This window comes from Pezoporus flaviventris, unplaced genomic scaffold (assembly GCF_033815535.1).
Source record: "Pezoporus flaviventris isolate CSIRO_AGI_PZ_B2104156 unplaced genomic scaffold, CSIRO_AGI_Pfla_v1 ptg000079l, whole genome shotgun sequence".
Classification (NCBI taxonomy): Eukaryota; Metazoa; Chordata; class Aves; order Psittaciformes; family Psittacidae; genus Pezoporus; species Pezoporus flaviventris.
In genome coordinates, this window is record NW_026892627.1 from 8334713 (window position 1) to 8354169 (window position 19457).

Consider the following 19457-nt stretch of genomic DNA (forward strand, 5'->3'; position numbering starts at 1 on the left):
TAGCCCTTCCTGGGTAACTCCCAGTTACATCCTGGGCATGACGTGCTGTGGTATGGAATACCTCTTTGGTCAGTTTGGGTCAGGTGTCCTGTCTCTGCTTCCTCCCGGCCTCCCCTCCTCTCTGGCAGAGCATGAGACTCACAAAGTCCTTGGCCAGACGAAAACATTTGAGCAGTAACTAAAAACATCAGTGTTGTCAGCACCGTTCCCAGGCCGAAAGTCAAAAACACAGCGCTGCACTGGCTACTAAGAAAGACAAAAAATGACTGCTACTGCTAAACCCAAGACACCAGTAAACATGGATCCCAGTCAAGCACTCGTTTCTTCTACCCCTTACCTATTCTGGATCAAAGACCCATCTACGCCTTCTCTCTACAAAGTGGTGGAGAAACATCTTGACTTCCCAGCCATAGCTGACCCTGCTAAAGCAAATCTGCCTGCCCTGGCACCCTCTTATAAAGGAGCTGGAGTTTGCAGTCATTGACCACAGAGCAATGACAGCACTGGGCTGCTGCAGGAGCCATGCAAGGGGCTCATCAGCAAATGAGGCTCTAGAAGACACCAGGAATTCAGGCAGGACCCTGCCTGCAGTCTGCAGTAAGACTCAGCAAAAATGTCTCCACAGATAAAAATGAAAGACTTCAGGCTCAACAAACCAGTGTTGCATTTTGTGACATTATTTTGGATCTTGCCAAGCAGCCGTAGCAAGCAGTGCAAGTGATGGCTCACTGGACCTGCGCACAACATGAGAAATGATTGATGCACCTTCAAGTGAGAGGCACCACTGATGGTTTTATTGGTTGTACTGAGCCATAATCACCCATCACACTCTTTCCCTTATGCCTGGGAATTCACATCTCATCCTGCCCTTTTTCCATAACAGCTATTATTATTTGGGGTACAAAGCAAAAATATATAGTGCTTCTGGAGATGCCTACACTATGACTTTGCAGCTGTCAAATCCACTGTCTGCAAAGCAGGTGTTATTTTTACCACATGCGCTCAAGGAAACAGCTTACCCTGGCTATGGTTTTCAAGAACTCAGCCATAATGTTTCAACTATGTGTACTATCATCATGACAAGTCTGTCAGTCAGTCTGTCTTGGGAGCAGCTTTATTTTCCCTGCATTAGCTGTACTGTGATCAGACCCAAGAGCCTCAATGTGGCAGACACTGCATAAAAAAAGCAGTGAAAACCCAGTTTCTGCCAAAGCTCTTTGCATTCATTGCAGATCCTTTGGAAAGGCTGCTGGAGAAGAGAAGCTCTCACAAGAAGTCTGTTGTGGTGGTTAGAGAAGCTTCATCGCTGCGGTACCTTCACCTAAGATCTTCAATGGGTAAGCAAGGGAACAAAAGGCTTTTTGCATGGATGGGGTGAGATGTGCATACAGGGGCAGGAAATGTGTGGGGATAAAACATCAGCCTCCCTGGTGAAGTCATCTATGTACATGCCAAGAAAATACAAGCTGCTGCTGAATGAAAGTGCTGATATTTTACATCTATTTATGCCTGTGACAATTCAAAGCCTGATACGGGGGACAGCAAGACCCATTTCCCATTGGATTGTGACCTGGGAGCCTGCAGCAGTCAGGGCTTTCCTCCCCTCTTCAATGCCATAAGGGAAAACATCCAGCCTGCAAACTGATGGGAAGCCAGCAAGAAAGTTTTTAGCTACCTTCCAGCCTGCCCCCATTCATCAGGAGCCCATATCATACAGCAAGCGCTAAAACCTAGCAGAGATCAACAAATTTCTTTTCCATGCTGGCATGTTTAATGAAAGATTCTGCTTGAAAATGCCTAAGAAATAGTTTATAACTTCAGATTCTGGGAAATTGGTACAGATGCTGTTCAGAACTGAAATGCACTGAATAAGCCTGTTGCTGTTCCCACCTCTCCCCTGATAAATGTAGAATGTAGTACTCCATTAACTCCACTTGTCTCCAGTGTCTGTATCCAAAATTAATAATCCTTGCCATTCTCTGCCCAGCATCACCCCAGTATAACTCAAATAGAGCCATTCATCATTTACAGCATTGTAACCACTCAGGCAAGGATGCAAAAGTGGTATAGCTTTAGTTCACAGCACAAATACATTCATATTGACATGAGAAAAAGCTATGCTCCTGCTACACAGTCAACACATGGGACTGTGGCATAGTTGAGAGTAGACTCAGCTCTGGCTGTATGGAGGACACTGTTAGTGACTGAATTCACAGCCCTGGCAGATTACTGTAAAGCAGAACTCAATTATGGACTGCAATAGCCATTGTCATTCTCAACAGTACAAACCGTATCTCTGCTCAAAACCCCATGCATGCAGCAACCTGGATGTGTGGAAAGCTTACTGTCCTTGGCAATGCCAAGCAATCATCTTGGCTTGTGATGGAGGCTGTTGAGGGCGGCTGACAGCTCCCTCCAGATGCCCAAAGGGACGCTTCTTTATCCCATTAAACTCTCACGCAGAGGGACTGGCCCAATAGATGCAGGGGAGTAGGGAGTTGTGCAGGCAGCTGTAATAAATGCACAGCAGCAAACACTGCATTTATGAGCTGAGCTCATATGTCTTCGGAGGGGGGAGGGGAGCACCTTTACTCCTTGCATATAGAGCACGTGCTATGTTACATGATGTACAGTCAGTCAGTCACAAATTATGTCGTTCATTGGTACAGACAGTGTGGCTGATAGAACTGGCATCATCAAAGCCTGGTGCATTAAAAACCAGAGTGATGACCCAGCTTGCCTTTGTTTTCAGGACACACAGCCAAGCCAAAGGCATGGGGACCAAACACCAAGCCACCCAATTTGGTTACCACCAAGGATTCATTTCTCTTGACTCCAAGGTTGCCTGCCCCTACTTCTTGCCCAGGTCTCTCTGACTGGTGGCAAAATTACAAGTTTTTTTGCCTCCAAGCAAGGCTGGCCACAAGCAGTAAATAAAGATAAAATACAAAATATGACCCTAGACTGTAAAAGACATACAATTCTAGACAAAGACCATGTCACAATGCGGTACTGGAAAAAATGAAGAGCTAAAGAGCCCTTGCCAATGAGAGATGGTGAGGACAGAGGAAGGAGGTTGCAAAGAGCAACCACATGTTTTTATTCCTTCTGCGGAGATACAGTTTGTCACATAATAATACAGTCAATAGCTTTATCTACCTTTTGCAGCTGGCAGGCAGAGTATGTGTAGCAACATTACCCCCTACAGTTCAACACTAGGTTCCCACTTTCTTTGAGCTTTTAATACTGCTCTGGATTTTGCTTATCTTAAACCACTGAGGAAACTTATTATTTCAGTTTAAATCTACCAAACTGACGTGTGTGTGTAAAACACTTGGAGGAGGCAAAAGGAACAGGCAAGTTGGCAGCTTGCAAAGACTAATCACTGCAAATGACTGAAAAAAAAACCCAACACTTTAAGTTACCCTAAGTAACTTTCCATTAGCACTTTCTCCTTATTTAGAGCTTTTTGGTCACGAATTTTCATTTGACTGAGAAAAATGGTGATTTTTCCACTTTCCCTAATGGGGGGAAATTTACTATTTGAGAACAACATAAAACATCTTACAAGATGGAAAAAATTACCTGACGTTTCAGATTTGGGAACTTTATCTGGGGAAAAAAGGTACATTTTTAAACAAAAAGTTGTCTTACACATTTTTTTTTCTTAGGTGCAATATTTAAAAGATAAACCAGTTACCACAGTATTGCTGGCTGCTTGGGGGGGATGTCCCATGGGCTCCTCCAGCTCTCAGGGATCCCATTCCTGTGGCATTCACAGGGCTCGAGGTATTCCAGTCCAGCCTTATTGGACTTGCCGTATTTTCTTTTTCCTTCATTCTCTTAAACGTGGAAGTAAAAAGGGGAAACACAATAGAGCTTTCTTTAAAATAACGCAAGCCTTGTGAAAGACAAAGCACCTTTGAAAGGGGATGAAAATATCTTTAGGGGTTAAATGTTCATGGGTATTAATTTTAAGGCAACACTTCAAGGAGCAGCGCCTTAAAATGCTGCTGGTGCAGCACAGACACCCGACTGTAAAAGCTGAAATTGGCTTTTTGGAGCTCATTTGCACTTCTGGTAGAATCACAGTGAGCACTGATGGCCAGGACACACACAGTTGCCTTTGCATTTGTCACAGGTTATCGCTTACAGCTATAAAATGCCTGAGCTTGTTTATTACCTAAGAAACATTATAGGGGATTTTTTAATGCTCAGTGCACTGCACAAAGGTGCACAGGAGGAGGAGGATGATGAGCCACCAGCCACTGCTCCCAAAGCCCACCGTTGTACTCCAGTGGGGTGCAGCATGGTGCAATCCTGCCCACATAGAAACCTGCACCAGCAAAGCCGCCTTCCTTCCCATCCTGAGCAGGCAAGCAACTTCATCACCTCACCCATGGCCATGGAGAGGGGAAAGCACCTCTGTATGAATACCCTACTGTGTTGTAGCATCATCAGAGAGGAGCCAGTGTTGCATTTTGCAGCATATCATGCAAATCACAGCTCATACAAATAGCAGGCGAAAGACTTCCTCAGCCAAGTGTGACAACTTCATATATACCTCAAATAAAAACAGCGGTATGGAGAATGATTAAAACAGAAACCCTGACATTGCAATCACAAATCTGAATGGATTCTGGGTTAAGAGTAATAAATGTAGCACTGATCAGTCTGTGGCTTTGCCTTTGTTACTATTAAAAGCACATGAAGAATCCAGAAAAAAAAACTGTTTCCAGAGTAATTTGTGTCCTGCCCCCATTATCATACTTAGATTTTATCAGTACAGACCAGACGACATGTGTGAGCATTTCATTGCTGGGAGTGGAAAGCTACAGGCAAAGCCTCTGCAGACAGAGGTTTTAATGGATCTTGTTAGATCACTACAACCCTCTGCTCGGGGCTATCTGTTTTTTGGTTTAAAAGTACCTTATCTTAACTTAGCAGTGAGGAATCAATTTTGACTGCAGGTTGTTTTTAGCCAAGGGGTCCAACTCTGTGGTATTTGGTTTGGAAAGAAGGATATATTTGTCCAAAATAGGAACCTGTTTTCTACAGGATGCTGCACTTGGGAGCTTAAAGGGCAGATAATAGCAGTCCTACCTGCACTATGCAAAAAGCATTCTATAAGCCAAGTGCCGCTTTTCCCCAGCAAATTCAGGGAATAGATCAGAATTCAAGAAGTTATACGAACTCATCTTGGTTTCTCTTCCTTTAGAGAATACCTGATAGCAATGCCCAGTTGCAATTAACCTGAACATATGGTAGCAAGGAATCCCTCAGTTCTCCATCATGCCTCTAACTTCCTCGGAGAGCAGAGCTTGAAGCAGAAGCACAGAGTTAAGAACTCTGTAAGCACATCTGTGCATTCATAGATTAATCCTTTAAGAAAAACTCAAGGCCAAGTAAGCCAAACGCTGTATCAGAAGCACGGATTTCCAGCCCCAGCAGTGGCTCTGCGAATCAAGCTGCAGCTGTCCCACTGCCTGACTTTGGATAAGCTTTGAGATACACAGATCTCAGGAACAGCAAAAAGAAACCTGGGAACACTTTTGAATTGAGCTTGTTTTTTTTTTCCCTGGGTTTGATGTTACTATTGCTGTTATCCTGTTTACATCTCCTTTTCCATCTAAATTGCCATTATTCTGATTTTTGCCAAATAAAGGTTGAAATTTCAGCATCCCTCAGGGCTGACACTGAGATTTTCAAGCAACTGGATACCTGCACAGGGCTCTTCTGGCACAGCACTAAGGACCAGCACTCAGAAAAATCTGGCTGTAGCCCTGGGTGGCTTCATACCCTCCCAACAGATCAGTGGGAAGTGTGCAGCTGATCCTCAAGTCACTCCAGTCACCAATCCACTTTCTCCCTGCGTGGAGCATGCAGAGCAATAGAGCAATGATTTCCAAGCAGTGCTAAAGCATTCCAAACATCTAAGATGCATGCTATATATCAACACTAAAATTAATGCTAAAAAATGAGGTCTCCAGACAGCAATGACAGTGAGAAATGTGTCTTGCCACAAACCCCCACCAAAGTAATTTGAAACTCCACATTTTAAAGAAAGCACAACCTCAAAGCCCTGAACTCCTGTGCAGCTTCACAACAAGACCTGCATCAAAAGAGCAATCAGAGCTCTCATCAAAACCAATTTCATATGCTAAAGCGATGCCAAGTAATTATTGTAAGACACTGTGGTACAGCTGCCTCAAGTTCCCGTGCAATCAGCATATTTTAAGGAGAGTTTTGCAGTGCGGTTCCTGGATGTTGCAATCACACAAGTGCCTTGGGGAACCACAGCACACAGCCTGCCATGGTTGGGCTCCACCTCCTTCTGGAGGTGGGAGCCCACCATTAGCAGCAGCCTCTGGGATCCTTCAGGATCTGTTCCATGCCTATTCCCAATCTACCTGACACTGAGGACCCCATAGTGGGGGTTATTCTGTGAGATATGGGCAAATAGGATCATATCCTTCTCCTGTTTGTGCTGCAGTTTATCCAGCCAAGGGACTGCCCAAATGCAATGCTGCTGTCATGTGGATCAACTGCTTCACTACAACCAGCTTCTGTGGAGCCTGAAGACATCTGCTCAGAAGCACAGCGCAGAAGTCAGCTGTCAAAGAGTGAGGATGTAGACCCCTTTGAGAGGACCTAGGGTTTCCAAGACATTTTCCTAGGGCTTTTTCATGGGACCCTACAGGAGGCCTACAACTTTCTGGAAGCTGGGCAAGATACCTGTCATCGTTTAATCCCAGCCAACAACTAGGCACCACAGTCACTCACTCACTCCCCCCCTGCAGTGGTATGGGGGGAGAATCAGAAGAGTAACAGTGAGAAAACTCATGGGGTAAGATAAAGAGAATTTAATGGGTAAAACTAAAGCTGCTCTCACAAGCAAAGCAGAACAAGGAATTCGTTCACCATTTCCCATGGGCAGGCAGGTGTTCTGCCATCCCCAGGACATCTGGGCTCCATCAGGTGTAACAGCCACTTGGGAAGGCAAATGCTACCACTGCCACCATCCCCCCTTCTTCCTTCTTCTTCCCCCAGCTTTACATTCTGACCATAGCATCACATAGTATGGAATATCCCTTTGTTCAGTTGGGGTCAGCTGGCCCAGCTGTGTCTCCTCCCAACTCTTCATGCATCCCCAGCCTGCTCCGTGGTGGAGTGGGATGAGAAAAGGCCTTGGCTCTGTGTAAGCACTGCTCAGCAGTAACAAAAACATCCCTGTGTTATCAGCACCATTTTCAGTTCAAATCCAAAACAGAGCCCATACTAGCTACCGTGAAGAAAATTAACTCTATTCCAGAAAAAAACATGTTCTCCACCCTTTATTCCACACCATTTATGTCATGCTCAGGTTCCACACTATCTAATACGTCCTCATTAGTCACCACCCCCCCTCACATCCTTTGATATAATGCACAGATATCATTCCCTTAGCCCACAGACCACTGCTGTAAAATGTTCATAAGATGTTCAGAAATGTCCACAGATACACTGAGTTAATTTCGTCCATGACTTTGAGCCCCATTTCTTATGGTGGTCATTCAGAACAGGAGAGGTAGTGTGTTGTGTGGAGTTACCTGGCATCAAAGCCAGCTCAGGTTAGGATGCTGCTATACTGCACTGTTTCTTGTATGGCTTGTATTCCACTGGTTCAGGTGGTTCTTGTTATAGTAATCAACTCAAATCCCAGGTTGTAACAGTTTAAAGGTATTTCCATTACCATCTCCACTTCTGGGCCCTTTGGGCCAGGTTATACGGTTTAACATTGCAATGAACTCCACCCCTGTACTGCTGTGGCTTGTACTTATCCACAGCCTGCAGTCCCTTAGGTGTGTACCTGTTCTAGGAGAGCTTTATCTATGAGCCACAGTCTCTTCAGGGGTATATCAGATGTGGCACAGACTTATGCACAGCCACAGTAACTCTGAAGCACACCTGCTTCAGCATGGCTTTACCCATGGGCCACAGTGCCTTTAGAGATATACCTGCCGCAGCATGGCCTTATCCACAGCCACGGTCCCTTCAGAGTAAATGTGCTCCAACATGTTCCATCGCTATAGTCCCTCCAGGGGACTATACCTGCTCTGTGAGCTTATCCATGGCCCATGCTTTGAGGTGCTCCAGCATGACCTCATGAACAGATGCAAGTCCTTAAAGATGTACCTTCATGGTTGTCATGGTTTAAACCCAGTCAGGTAACTTGTTCACTCACTCCCAGTGAGTGGTGCCGAGCTGACAACAATCGAGGTCCGTGTCCGTGTGTCGTTCCCCCCCCCCCCCCCCGCACCGGGGCTCTCCCCTTCCCCGCTCCCGGAGGAACAGGGAGGAGGATCGAGAGAGTGCAACTCCTACGGGTTGAGGGCTCTCCCCTTCCCCGCTCCCGGAGGAACAGGGAGGAGGATCGAGAGAGTGCAACTCCTACGGGTTGAGGGCTCTCCCCTTCCCCGCTCCCGGAGGAACAGGGAGGAGGATCGAGAGAGTGCAACTCCTACGGGTTGAGGGCTCTCCCCTTCCCCGCTCCCGGAGGAACAGGGAGGAGGATCGAGAGAGTGCAACTCCTACGGGTTGAGACAAGAACAGTCCAGCAACAAATCACCACCGCTACTATCAGCTAAAACAATGATAAGGGAAAATAACAAGAGAAGAGAATACGATACCACCGGACAAGAAACGAGTCCCACCCGGAAGCCCGTGTCCTTCCGGGTAACTCCCAGTTACCCCCCACCCCGGGCATGACGTGCTGTGGTATGGAATACCTCCCCGGCTAGCCCGGGTCAGGCGCCCCGTCTCTGCTTCCTCACAGCTTCCCTTCCTCCCTGGCAGAGCATGAGCCTCACAGAGTCCTTGGTCAGGGTAAACATCACTTAGCAACAACCGAAAACATCGGCTTCACCAACACTGTTCTCAAGCTAGAAGTCAAAACACAGCACTGCACCAGTTAACACAAAGGAAAAACATGACTGCTACTGCTGAGCCCAGGACAATGGTACAGACACGTATTCATGGCCACAGACACTTTGGTTGTCCTGCTCTCATGTGGACTCAAACACAGGTCACAGTGTCTTTGACTCCAGTTCACACCAGAGTTCTGGCCTGCCCAATACAGCAGTGCAGAAACAGCTGTCATGCCCCAGCCATCTGCCAACCCAGGCACATCGCCATTGCTGTTATCATAATGTTCCCAGGCACAGCAGAGTCAGATGATAAGCTGTACAGCACTACAGCAAGCAGCAAAAGCAAAAAGTAGCCACTAACAAGCACTAGACTCTAATACTCAGTAAGTCAAGCAAGCCCTGTGGCAGCACAGGAACCTGCCAACTAATAGCTGAACAGCAATAACAGCTACAAATTCAATCTGGCACATCCCAGTCAAACCTGTCATTATCTCAAGCCCCTCAAGCACCATGTTGGGCACCAAAAAGGATAGTCGTGGTTTAACTCCAGCCGGCAACTAAGTACCACACAGCTGCTCACTCCCACACACTGCATCCCCAGTGGGATAGGGGCAAGAATCAGAAAAAAAAAAACAAAACATAAAACTCACAGAATAAGAACAGCTTCATTATTGAAACAAAAATTATTCATAATAAAAATAATAGTAATAATAATAGACATAAATAAAACCAAATGGGAAAAAAGAAGTGATGCACAATACAATTGCTCACCACCTGCCGACTGATACCCAGCCAGATCCAGGCAGTGATCTGGGCCTTCATGGTAACTGCCCCCAGTTTATATACTGGGCATGACATGCTGTGGTACAGAATACCCCTTTGGCTAGTTTGGGTCAGGTGTCCTGTCTCTGCTTCCTCCTGGCTTCCCATGCCTCTCCTCACTGGTACAGCACAAGACTGAAAAGTCCTTGATTTAGAGTAAACACTGTAGAGCAACAACTAAAACATCAGTATATTATCACTGCTGTTCTCATACTAAATCCAAAACAGAGCACTGTATCAAGAAAACACAAACCCTCTATTCCATCTGAAACCTGGGCAGTAGCTTAAGGTCTCTCAGCTGAATATCCAAGTTTAGCTGACAGAATGAAGAATCCTTCCTCATCCTTTCTGCATGAAAGGATGAGATTCAACTTGAAAATTAAGACACCTACGTCAGGGGCTTTATCCAATTGCTCAAATGCAGGGATCTGGCATACTCTGAAATGCTGCAAGGCATCTCGTCTGGACTACAGCTAACACTCCAGAAGCTCATGGCTTTCACATGGAATTACAGAATCATAGAATAATAGATTCATAGAAACATAGAATCAAAGAATGGTTTGAGTTGGAAGAGACCTTAAAGATCATCTAGTTCCAACCCTCTTCCACAGGCAGGGACACTTTCCACTAGAGCAGGTTGCTCACATAGATTATATGTGGATGTCTCAGATATCCTAGGATATATTGAATGGCAATAGATGGAGACTCCAAACTGAACCCTGGATCCTCATCATCTGTAATAGCAACTCAGCATTTTCCTCATAGGCATATGCATAACCACACATAAACATAATTAAACATAATTAATTTGTGAGACACATCCTATCTGTAGCTTGTTTGATGTTCTGTAGATCACAAGAAATACACCTTCACTGCTCATGTTACTGCTTGTGATATTATTTCCCCATACTTACAAGCATACAACAGGCTGGATCCCAGCCTGGTGGAGATTCCACACTGACGTTAATAGGATCAGACACATGGCCTACGCAAAGATCAAATATAAGCCTCTTACCTCAGCATCTAGAGGCAAAATAGCATTAGGCACTTCAGAAATGCAGATAAATTCTATACTGATACAATTATGTCAAGAAAAAACAGATAAAGAGATAGTTTTGTTGCCTGATGGTTTGAATTTATAGGAGATGTTGCACAGATCATCAGAAAACATTAACAATTGATCACATCTAAAATATGTGCTTATAATTTTTTCAGAATCTACCTAAATGCAAGAACAAAAGGCTTTTCTTCTTCAAAACAAACAGAAAATGCTATCTAGTGTTGGCTCTTTGCTACTGCACTCTCACATACCTTTTTGAATTAAGCAAAATGAGCTGTGAAGCATCAAAGTGCAGAGGGCAGCGTGCCCAGCAGCACTGCACACTCAGGATTTGGGAGCCTTGTCTTGTTTCAAAGTTTATTCTGAATTTCAAATATGATATAAAGCTCACACTTGCTGGATTCCTACCCTGCAGAGGGAAACAGGAACGGGGAAGAAAGGCTGGGAAGAGGAGATGAGGCATAAAAGGTTTAACCAGCTGCCGATCCAGGCACCAGCACTGGCTTAGCTGTACTCTCTCCTTTGGCTTAATGCAGCACAGGATCCTCTCTAGCTAGAAAATATATATAATTTAATACGTATATATTAAAGATTATGTGTGTGCTGTAACACTGAATTACGTAAACTGCTAATATTTAAAAAATTAATATTGAACAATAAGCATATGGATTTAGAGCTCAAGGGGAGGAATGGTAATGGACTGAAGATCCTCAGGGTTTCAGATCAATCCTTACTATTTATTTTATGTGTTAGTTAAAAAAAAAATCCCAAACTCGTACAAGTATTTGTGGTTCCCATTCTGATGGCTGGGTTAATTAAAGGTCAGATCCTGCCTCCACAGCCACTCTTGCAGGAGAACTATACAACGCTGCTCTTCCACCAGCAGTTCTGTCCGTCAGCCAGGCGCTGTGACATCTCAGCACGTACAAAAACATCTTCTTTAAATTGCCATCAGCCTTGCCTGAGACGGATCAAAACATCTCAGCTTCCCCGTGCGATGTGTCTCAGAAATGTCACTTTCATCCTCTGCAGGTGACGCCACAACTAACAGTTTTCATGTCCTTCCAGTAGGAGGGAGCGGAGGGAGGGAAGGGGGAGAAGAGCTGGCAGCAGCCATTACCATGATTGCTCATATGCCGATTTTGCTTTCCAAGGCCAAATTTGCCATTGCTGACTGTATGAGACACATCATATACCTCTGCTTGTGGCACACAGAGCTGGCACTGCTCTGCCTGTCTTGGAACAGAGATCATCAGCGCAAGCTTTGGCCATAACATTTTTTCTATATGTTTTTAATGTGCCCCATGGAAGCATACCTAGTTTTAGTTTGAACACTGCAAGTAAACCCTCAGAAACACTTGCCTTTTGAAATCCACAGTTTTAATCCTGATGTAAAGGCAGAATGAACTGTGCACACCAGACATTGCTCATGTTACTATTGTCAGACAGGAAAATCAGTTCATATTTGGAAAACAATACTACATCTGGAAAATTATTATCAGAATAACATGCTCAGTTAATCAAAAGCATTCTCATAAGAGTCTAATTCAAGTCTTGTATAAGCTTACTGTGCCAGACCTGTCCTGTTTTCAGCACTACACAGCCCTCAAACAGGCAGAATGCTGCTGACATCCCTGCACATTTTTTTTGGGCCAATCCCTGTGCTCATAGAGGAAACCTAAAACTTTTCCCTTCCCTGCACCCTTCCAAGGCTGGTCACAGGGTCTGCAAGCACAGGACACCCTTTCTGCCCAGGCTCCCTGCTATTATCAGAGATGCTGATCTTGCTGATGGGGCTGCACACTACACGGTTATGTTTCCTACATGCTATCTCCAAAGGCTCCCCAAAATCAACTCACAAGATAGGAGCTAATTCCCCCATAACTCACACAGTAGAGAACAAGCCATCACATCTCAGTAGTGCAGCATCACAGCACTGCCATTTGCCAAGTGACAGAAGCGCAGGCTATAGGAGAGCCCCAGAGCATCCTGTCACTCTGTGGTCATTCAGCAGCTTTTACATTTATTCTCACCAGCCATTTTAGGTGAACAAAAATATGCTGAGAAGGGAAAAGATGAGATCTCTAGGTCCAGGACCCCTCTCTTATCCAACAAATGGATAGGGGAAAGACAACCAGTTGATCCCAGCAGACAAAATGTCCCATTCGGCAACTGCAGAGGATGAATCTTCAATATTTCTGGAGAAGGGTTTGGGAAAAGTCCCTTTCCAACAGGTGAGTACACAGAACTAAGTGGCAGAAGCTTGCCAAGGCACACGACAGCCAGCCTTGGCATGCCAGCAGCAAATGGTGTCCAACATCTCAATTCTTTGCCAGCACTTGGTATCTGTGAGCATTGGGCACTGACGCCACACCATGTACAGCAGGTAAGGACAACCTACAGACCAGGCTGCCATTGTGGTACTGGCACAGGAGGATAAAGGAGCATCTCCTTTCATTTGTGCCTGAAAGAAGGAAGATTTAACTGGGACAACCAGTTTATTCCTGTGTCTGACCAGTAAAGATGCAGTCACCAGTTTTCATAATGTGATTTCACTGCTAATTGTTCCAGCTCCTGGGGTCATGAGGATATGGACAAATGTCAGCTACCACTGCAGAAATGAGCTCCAAGACTTTGTCCCTGAGGGGAGCAATCTTTTAAAATGTAACTCCAAGAGGCTGGAAAACCAAAGGCAAATAAACGCTGTCATGCACTCCATAGCACTCATCCTCTTTTTTTCATCTCGGTCTCCAAAGGTGAGATCCATGACAGTTTAACAACAGGGGTTGGCTCTACAAGACAAGAAGCCCTGGGGGCTGTGAGGGCTGCCTGGGAAAGAACATTAGAAACCTTCATGCTGAGGCCCCATTTTATGGCTCTGGTTGAAGGCACGCTCCTGCGTCAGATAAAAAGACGTATCATACCAAATGGTTATTATCTAATAAAAATACATACAATAATCATCCCTGAATGAAGAACCAGAATGGTGTAGCAACACTTCAAAGGGTCTTTCACTGCAACAGCAATGTTCCAGGCTTTTGGAAGTTGAAGCTAAGGCAACAAACTGTCTTGTCACTCAGGAGGGATGTGATCTCCCACTGAGATACAAGGGGGAATATGGGAAACATCCTGAGCAGTAATAATGCAGGCTTCACACCCTGGATGCAGGCATAACTTCAATATATGTGAACTGATCCCCTCACCTGTGATTCTAAGCCTTTTTAGTACAGGAAGGCTTTACTGAAGAAGTCTTTCTGCAGGCTTGCACATTTTCTAAGACGAACGAGATAGTGAAAACGAATGCCTGAATTACAAGGTCTTTCAGTTTTTTTGCTTTCACTAAAAGCATCTGCCAGAAGAAAGATTAACAATATATGGAAAAGTGGACTAACCTGAACACATCAGGCTGCAGAGGCATGATGAGCCACAAAGCTGGCAGGTGTTCAAGGGGGCAAAAGTGCCATGCTACCTGGCATGTGTACAGCCAAGACATGCTCCTCCTCTTCCAGCCTCTCCTCATTCCCGACACCTCCGGGCCAGCCCCTCCCCTGGCTGGCCACCCCAGCACCTGCTCCCAGTGCCCAGCATTGTTCCCCAGATCTCAGTCTCACTTCCTAATGGTCTTTGCCAGCCCATGCTTCTTTCTCCATGACCCAGTAACCCCTCAGCTCCAGGCTCTTCTCCCAGTCTCCCCCCATCAGTGTGGTCCCAGTGTCTGCAGGGTCAGTGCAGCACACGGACACTCATTCGGGTCCCCAGGGATAGAGACGTTTTGCCAATAAAAAGCACCTGGGTCATGCCCAGTGTGGGCAAGCACTGATTTTTTTTTAATTCCACTGAGTTTTTCCTGAGCCTGTACCATGCACAGTGACTGCTGCTGGGGCAGATAGATTTTACCTGTTCAATGCAGCTCCAATAATCCACCTACATCAGAGCTTCTCCAGCCTAGATAGGTCAGTTAAATAAATCACACCCTTAATCCGTGTAGTTATGGTGGCAATCATCGGCCAAAGTGACATGACAAATTGCTTGTGAATTGCTCACCAACAAGCTGAACCTCTCCTGCCAATATCCTCTAGTCCTTTCCTTGTTTTTGTGCTTTTCCTCCCTTCATTTGCTGCTCTCCTCCTCCTCTTTCACTCCAGAGAAATCCCCAAGGTCTGGCAGCAAACCTACTGTTCCTGAGAGCCTTGCTCTCAGATGCTGAGCTTTGTTTTTCCTGCATTCCTGCCACCAGGGAAATTCCCGTTTGGGTAAAAAGGAAAGGCTGAGGCTGACATTATTGACACATGAAATATTTTACAGGAACAACCTCAAGTGCCTGTGGGAAGCGCCCTGAGCTCAAGAGCAAATGCTCTATTCTGAGACACGTTTTCAAACTGTTTAAACCGTCCCTTGATCACAAGGTTAAAAACCCAACCCTAAAACACCTTTCCTCAGAGGTAACACAGCCTGAAGGTGGTTCATGTCACCTTGAAACCAAAGTTCTGTTCCCAATCCCCTTCACTCTGGAGGATTAAGGTCATCTTTACCTGGGCTTTGGCTACCTCACTCACAGCATTTCAAAGAACAAGTGGAGAAAGAAGGCTTTGGGTCTGAAACAGCTATTTCTCCTACCAGGCTGACACTGCACGATGGTGCTGAACAACCTGACACCTCAGTTTCACAAGTCACTTGCTTTCTGCTAATTTCAGGGCATTTTAGCACCCTTCCCCCTTAGGAAGCCCTTTCTTCTGACTGTTTTTTGGCTATGTAACTCATCTTTAAGCTTGTCATTTATGCACTGCATTGGGGAAGAACTGAAAAATAAAGCGTGTTGTGGAAGAACCTGTGCTACAAGGGTATGATCCTGCCCAGGTATTTCAGTTCCTTATTGCCTACCAAATCTGTAATAGTCCAGAGGCAGAACCAGCCTGGTGGCTGCTCATAGATCGTATCCTGCTGCTCCTTGGGTGCAGAATATTAATGGAAAAATCCTGTGAATAAAAAAACCTTGGGAAGGCAGCTATTTACCAAAGGAGAATGACTCACTGTGTTTACTCTGCAGCCTGCGATGTGAAAGACAAGAAGCCACAAAAGGTCACAGAGGAGTTGTCTCCTTGCCACTTATTCTGTCTGTTCCCCCGACAAAGGCAAAGCCATCTGCAGTACAAGCGATGAAGCAGTGATGACCAAAGATATCAAAAGGACACATGAAGAGTGCCAAATGCTCTTGATAAAAAAGCGAGTGAACAAGAGGAGTCACATAGCTCTTTGTGTAACCTTTACTCCACTGTTAAGTGCACCAGTTTATAGTAATTATGGAAAAGCCACTGATTGTATTATAAATATAATGACATTAACAGGACTGTCACTGTGTCTGTAGCAACAGTTGTGAAATTAATTTTTTTCTTCATTAAGGAGATCCTTATTTGCATGATTAAAATGTCAGCCCAGATAAATGCATGTGCCGGGGAATGAATCACTGAGCAAAAATGCCACCTGCCAAGCCCGGAGAATAGGACAAATAAACAAGCAGTGAGGAGCAGCTCAAAACTTGATCCAGCTCCCAGTGGGAGCCGTTCCATCATCCTCAGGAGCAGCAACACTCTCCAAGTGAGTGCCAAGATGAGGAGGCTCAGCCAAGCGACAGCCCGAATGCTTAGGATTTTTGCTTTGGCCACACTCAATCATTTTGGAAGGGAAAACTACAGCCTTATAAAAAAAGAATCCCTCCATTGCAGTTTAGAGGGTACAAAAACATACTCCCATTAAGAAGGGCAAAATATATGTGATCCAAACTTACTCCTTTGCTACTATTTGGGTAAATGACAAGCCCAGCCATGACTCATTTAACATTGCTGAAGCTCATCAACTCTGCAGGCTACTATAAATCAACAAAATTTCCTGTTCACTCAAATACTTCCAAAAGCAGATGAATCCACACCAAGAACCCATGCCCTTGTATGAAGTTTCAGCTCAGCATCACACCACCACCCCTATCTCAAGCTGCAGACCTGCCCTCCTGTGTGTCAGGTCGCTACACAGAGTGACTCAGTGGCAGGACAGGCAGGACAGGCAGCTGCCAGCTCAAGACAAGCTGTCAGTTCATCACAGCTGAACTGAAGAGTCACAAGCCTGCTGGAAAGTTGCAGTATTTCCTCCTCCAGTCTCCTCATCTTCTGGAGCAGGTCAACACATAAAATCTTTCTTCTGATCTTCATCAAAGCAGAATATTCTCCTCAGTACGCCTATGTTATGTTTGTCTTAAAAGAGAATATGTTCCAAAGGTATTTTAGCAGAGAGATCTTTTTTTTTCTATTACTCCAGTGAACCAAGTCTCCGCATGTTAGAAAATGTTAAAAATGTTTCTAATGTAGCTACACTCAGGCTAGTATGAGCCATGCCAGGCAAGTCATCTGAACCAGGTATTTCTTAAGATTTCAAAACTAAATCGGCTATTTTTGTAAAAGTTAGGAAAGAATTGGCTATTTTAGTTCCTGAAAGCTAATTTGAATGTATGAATTTGTTTATAAAAAGGTATGCTTCGGTCCATCACCATGAAGCACCACTGGTGGAGAGCAGTAAATAGTACGGAAGGCTCTAACCAAGGGACACAGACCACAATATACAGCTCAGATTTTCCAGGAGGTGTTTTAATGTAGTTATGGCCAAAACACTAAAGGATTAGGTCACTGAACTGATCGTGAAACCCCATTTTCGAAGCAGATTGTTTATAGCTCTTGCCCAGGTGCACATGATGCTTTTCCATTCCATCCCATCTTCTGACCATGGGGCGGCTATGTCCTTCTGCACTGTGGGAGCCTGGCTACCACAAAGTCATATATAAAACTTCCGGAAAGGATGATCTATAAGGAGAAAATGAAGACACAGCAGAACTGCTGCAAATGGCACAGAGGCACAGCAAGATTATGCCAGGATGCAGCGCCATCCTGCACCACACAAAGTCCAGACTGTAGGAACAGCATGCTGCAGGGACTGGGAAGATCAAACCACGCGCAAGGATGATGCCTATGTGCAGGTTGTCATAAGGATGACAAACAACAGCTGAACTGGGAAGAGTCAAGAGTTTTGCCAGCCACAGAGCTAAGTCTTGCAGGCAGCAAAATGATTCCGGGTCAGAACCAAAATCCTCATTTCCAAGATAATGGAGACACTCCTGTTGGCTTCATAAGGCTTTTATGAACCTTGGCTTGCAAAGAGAGGAGTGAACAGAAAACATGAAGTGATTTTAAACCAAGATTAACACAGCTTTATCAAAGGCAGGACTTCTGCTGTCACACTTACTTTTCATGAGAACTGGGTCAAAAAGGCCCAGCTTCCATAAACATTGGCTTGTTGCCCAGGAGCTGTAAAAATCAAACATGGCCCAGTTCAGCACCTTTGTGGGTCATGGAAAGTCTTTCCTGCTATTTCAAGAGCTTTTAGATGGGACCTTGTACATAGTCCATGTGTAGCAGAGGCAAAGCAAGGTAAGAAAGTGCTTAGAAAAGTAGCAATTCTTTTCACCAGATCTTAGGGGTTTCAGATTGAATTGCACATAGGTGCAACTGATGGTGTACCCTGCTCTCCTGACATTCAGATCAGGGTCCAGGCTGCACTGCAGCAGAGCTCCCAGCCACTGCACCAAGGACCTGTCCCATGGGACCCAGGGCATGGAGTTGGTATGGGGAGGGAAAGCAGATGGGACAGAAGGTGCATGTCCAGTACATGTGGTGACTGATGGAGTCACCACAACACCAAAGAGACTCTTTGGCCTAAGTTGCATATAGAAAAATTCACTGCCTCACACAAGGGCAAAGCAGAGAGGCTTTTGCTCTGGATCAGTTCCTTACATACAGGCAAGGTCTTGGCTCTGGAACTAAACAGCCTCTTTCACAAAGCCTCCAGGGATTTAGGGGAGCTGTTGCCTCACAAGGAACATTAACTCACATTGCCCCCACGAGGAAGTGGCTCTCACTGAGTTTTTGCTGGGGTTTTGACTGAAGCTCTGCAGCGGTGCTGTCAAGAGCTAAAGTCAAAAACACAAGAAACAGCCCATCTTGCCATATGGCCTGAGGTGCTGAGCAATAAGGCTTTGCCACCTTTGCTATCATCTTCTGCAATACCATGGCTTCACACTGAAATCCTTCTGGGGTCAGAAATCAGACTCTGCTTCTCCCTCTGTTTCAAGACCCCCTGCTACTGCTGCTGAAGACAGCTGCTGCTGGGATCTGATAAAGAGATGTTTTTTTCCTCTGCAGGAAATAAAAGCAGCTCTGGATGTGGACTTCAGCAGTGTTAGATTTGGTGCTACTCAACATCAGAGCCTCTGGAAGAGTCTACACTTGACATACCAAAGTGAGTTTCTCTCAGCAAAATCAGATTGCAAAACTCACCATGGAGTACAAGAGAAAAAGACCCCAGAGCCTGATGAGAACTTACTGACAACACAAGCTCCACAGAAGGCTTGCTCTCAGCCTTTCCCAGCAGAATTTGATTCCTGGTCTCAGATCCTGTCTCTGGTGTGCCCTGCCAATGATAACATCTGACTCCTCTGACGCATGCCCTGTGGCTCCACTTGGCACTCCAGATCACCAGCATGCCTGCTGGAGACAGACATGAGCTCATCCTCCTCTTCTGCATGCACAGTGAGTTTCTAATAGCCACAGACCAGACCGCCTCATGTT

General features: G+C 45.3%; 1 long non-coding RNA gene across 1 annotated transcript; it reads right to left on the bottom strand.

The window, feature by feature from the left end:
* Positions 1-288: 288 nt before the first annotated feature.
* LOC133280138 (uncharacterized) lies at positions 289-14277 on the bottom strand. Its single transcript, XR_009747080.1, has 3 exons — positions 14181-14277; positions 13992-14061; positions 289-372 (listed from the first exon to the last, which is right to left on the bottom strand). It is a non-coding gene; the product is annotated as an uncharacterized LOC133280138 (long non-coding RNA).
* Positions 14278-19457: the final 5180 nt, after the last annotated feature.